The sequence below is a fragment of the Amblyomma maculatum genome, chromosome 10 (genome assembly GCF_055883805.1).
Source record: "Amblyomma maculatum isolate TAMU_Amacu chromosome 10, ASM5588380v1, whole genome shotgun sequence".
In the NCBI taxonomy this organism is placed as follows: Eukaryota; Metazoa; Arthropoda; class Arachnida; order Ixodida; family Ixodidae; genus Amblyomma; species Amblyomma maculatum.
Window position 1 is genome coordinate 174,752,334 of NC_139353.1, and position 4,190 is coordinate 174,756,523.

At 45.5% G+C, this 4,190-nt stretch overlaps 1 pseudogene; it reads left to right on the plus strand.

Annotated features, from left to right (window-relative positions):
• The first annotated feature begins 2,581 nt into the window (after positions 1–2,581).
• On the plus strand, positions 2,582–3,978 carry LOC146177972 (uncharacterized; annotated as a pseudogene).
• The last annotated feature ends 212 nt before the right edge of the window (positions 3,979–4,190 follow it).

Consider the following 4,190-nt stretch of genomic DNA (forward strand, 5'->3'; position numbering starts at 1 on the left):
GCCAAAGATACCGCCCCGGTTACTCCAGGCACTGAGGTCAATGCCGAAGAAGAGCATGCAGGTCAGTCCACTGTACCTGCCGCTGAGGCCGTCCCTCCTGTTGAAGAGCATCTTCATAAGCGCCGGGGAAAATGCGCATCTGAGTCGAGTGAAGATGATCTGGTAAGCGTGAAGCATCGCCGCCGCCGGCGCACGTCGAAACACAAGGGTAAGTGCCAACGTTCGCGTTCCCGCAGTCATGGTGGAGGTCAGGAGGCGGCGTCGCCATCTCCGGAGAGACAAATGCAAGCCTAGTTAGCACTTGTGTGGTCACCATGGCGACCCCTGAGGAGCTAGTGTTTGCAACGCTGAATGTGAAAGGCCTTAGGTCTCATCAGAAGCAGGTGCAACTTCGTCGACTTTTCAGCAGCAGGCGGCTTGATTTTGTCGCCGTCCAGGAAACGAAGATTGAGAGTGAGCAGGATACAGAGAGGGCACTAGGACCCTTTTTGTCTGATTACAATGTTACTGTGACGCATGCTAATAGTTTTTCTTGGTTTTTCTGTGGGTTGCTTCTTGTTTCTGCGAAAGGCTCTCCCTTTTTTTGCGTATTTATTTCTGCTTACGGTAGGCGTTTACCTTGCGGCAGAACTAAGTTGCTTCATGGATGTAGGGGGGGGGGGGCGGTTAAGGGTGGGGGTGAGGGTATGGGTGGGGGTGGGGGTAAAGGTTGGGATAGATATGAGGGACCGGTGTCCACTTCTTCCTCGAGGTAGGGTCGTCCCGAGGTCGGCTCCTTGAAGTAATGGCCTGGTCCTTCTTCTTCCTTGAAGTAAGAAAGAAAAGTTCGCCAGAGCCGGGTTGCGTCTGATGGCCCGATGTGCGATGGGCCCTTATTCTGCGTTATCTTACTATAGTGACTCTGAAGGGCAGCTAAAAAGCTGTGATTTTTGCTCCACGGGAAACCATAGAGACTTATCAATATTTATGTGTTTAATAGTGCAGCTGAGCGTGTTGATATGTTTGAAGCCATGGCTAACCTCCTAGATTGTGATAAGAATGTTGTGCTAATGGGAGACTATAATTGTGTATGTTACCTGAATGATCGTGCTGGGCCTAGTGTACACAGAGACAGAAGTGGTGAAGTGTTGTCGCGTGTTATAGATGACTCAGGACTCATTGATACAGGGGCCTCAAGTCATACTACTACACTATTCACGCATATCCAGGGGAAGTCCCACGCGCGCTTAGACAAGATTTATTTTTCTTCCACGCTGATTTCCCGTGATTTGTTGAGTGAAACTGTACCGGTTGCCTTTTCTGATCATTGTATGGTGGTTGCTCGGCTCGGGAGAACTTACTGTTCAAAATTTAGGCCGCAATGGGAGGTTTGGAAGCTAAATTCTTCACTTGTAAATGATCAGGAGTTTGCCTTTCGGACACGCTCCCAGCTGCAAGCGTGTTCGACAGGTGCCATGCCAATATTTGCTGCATGGGAGCTGCTTAAACAGGAGGTGCTAGCGACAGCTATTGAAATTGGGTCTGTTAGGTCATTTTGCAGGAAATTTCAAGAGAAAACATTGCATAAGAGTTTGTATAACCTCTATGAATAAGAATGTGAGGCACCTGGAGTATAATTAGACGACATTACTAGGGTAAAGTGTGACCTACAAAACAGGACGCTTAAAGATACAGGGGTGCCCGAGTTCGATCTCCTACAAATCGGGCTTTGCACTCTGAAAACCCTACGCGACACGCTCTACTTGATGAGCACCTTAATGCTACTGCCAAATTGATACCGGGAATGATGTCCAATGGCACCTTAGTAACGAAAACGTGTGACATTATCTATGTGTTTGTGAGCTATTACGCGACACTTTTCAATGACGCTTCTGCTACTTCTAATTCGGATCTACTAGCTGACTTTAAAGCTCTTATATCGCATTTATCAGATGAAGACTGTGCTCTTATCAATGGTTGTTTCACGCTGGAAGAATTAGAACACGCAATTGACCAATTACCCCTTTCTAAAACACCTGGCCCTGATGGCATATCGTGCGAGTTTACACCTTTGCCGACTCCTGTCTTGCTGCAATTCTTCGCTTTAAGATTTGATGTGGGGGTCCATCCTCAGTCCTTTACTAGAAATCAGACAGTCCTAATTCCAAAGAGTACGGATAAAGAAAAACTGCTCTCAGTAGGTGGATACAGGCCAATCACGTTGACAAATGTGGACTACAAAATTGTTGCGAAAGTACTATCAAATCGTTTACAATATGCCATGACGGTTCTCTTTGGCCCTCATCAGACGTGTGGCTTGAGGGGACGCTCCATACAAAATAACATACATATTGCACATACAGTCCTCGAATCTTGCTCTGGCTCTTATGAGCAGCTTGCTCTACTCAAGATTGACCTTGCAAAGGCATTTGATCGTGTGCGGCATTCGTTTCTATTTTCTCATCTCGAGCGTGCAAATGTTGGATCAACTGTACTGAAAGGGGTGCAACTTTGTTACGACTTCTGTTCCACTTGCTTGATTGTTAATGGTCCCCTCTATGAGCCTGTGCCAATTTGATCATCCGTGAAGCAGGGCTGCCCTATGTCACCGCTCCTCTTTGCCCTCTACCTAGAGCCACTTTGTTTGAGTGTACTGCAAAACCACAGTATCCGTGGTTATGTTGCCTTCAGTAATGAAGTCAAAGTGGTTGCGTACGGCGACGATGTGGCGTTTTTCTTCACAGACAAACCCAGCAACGACAAAACTATAACCACCATTGAGCAGTTTGGCATTGTGTCTGGCGCTCAAATGAATATGTCTAAAAGTTCGGGTCTGTGGTTCGGTTCATGGGGAGCAACGCCGACTCATTATGCTGGAATTGAATGGCCTCCTATTCCATACCTTGGAGTTTTCCTTCATGCATTCAAGTTTAGTGGGCGTTACTGGAAAGAGCGGGTCACGGCACTCAAAAGCTATGCTCGGACTTTTGTTCCGCACCGCCTATCAATTTTTGGCCGAGCACAGGCATGTAACATGTTTCTGGCTACAGAACTTTATTATGTTTTACAGGTACTCCATTGCGCGAGGAATTGCATCCACAGTTTTCACCGAACGTTTGCGACGCTCATATGGTCGTCCAGTTTTGAGCCTATGCGGCGCGATAACTTATTCAGGCCTGTTTCTGCTGGCGGGCTAGGTTTGACACATCTCTATGTCAAACAGTTAGTTGCTCGTTTCTTCTTTTTCCGTAATAGCTCCCATCCAATTACCAGAGCATCCTTGCAAACTAACCTAGTGAACCTTCTTCCAAACTTAGTGGTATCTTCCGATTTTACCGATCGGCCCTTATTATTTGGTTTTATGCAAGAAATTTGCGATTCAGTGCGCTTTCTGGCAGTTCGCTTCTCTTATGAGTACATATTCTCAGTTTCACGGAAAAAGTTATACCAAGATTTGATCTCTATGTTGTTCCCGCCTCACTTATATCGTTCACTCTATTCTAATTATATGGGGCATGATATGTTAAAAAGGGTGCGTAAACTGTTGATCTCGCCTTCTACTAAAACGGTTTTCTTTAAACTTCATGCCGAGGTTTTTTCTGTTAAAGTGTGCCTTCAGAAAAAAAATATTTTCATTTCTTCTGTTAATTGTCGGTTATGTAACACACCTGAAACCACCGAACACTGTTTTATTGCCTGCAAATATGCAATAATATTTTGGGACATTCTGCAAAGAACATTGAAGAAAGACTTTATTTTGAATTCCCAAAGTGTGCGTTACTGCACCGAACATGACCACGAAACCTTTGACATGATTTTCCTCCTTGGACTGCACAGCCTGTGGAAAACGCTTATGTTGGATTGGAATGCTGAAGCTCTAGTCTCCCCCGCAACTCATTTCGGCCAGATGGTACACCAGCTTAGAGACACGAAGATAGTGGCTATCAACCGAACTGGCTGCCATTGTTGATGTGTTGTCGTTCCTTGTCACCATTTTAGTGAAATTGTGCTAAGTCGCATACTAGTTGTGTGGTGTTGTGTTGTATGTTCCAATTGGACTTCTCGCCTACAGGCTGATTACTCTGCAAATTATGTATATAACTATATGCTGAATTTAAAAGCATGCAATAAATATCAGGCCGAAAAAAAAGACCACATTTGCATAGTGGCTAAAGTGCGTGCTTGCTGGCCAAAAAGGCCGAAGTTCAAAT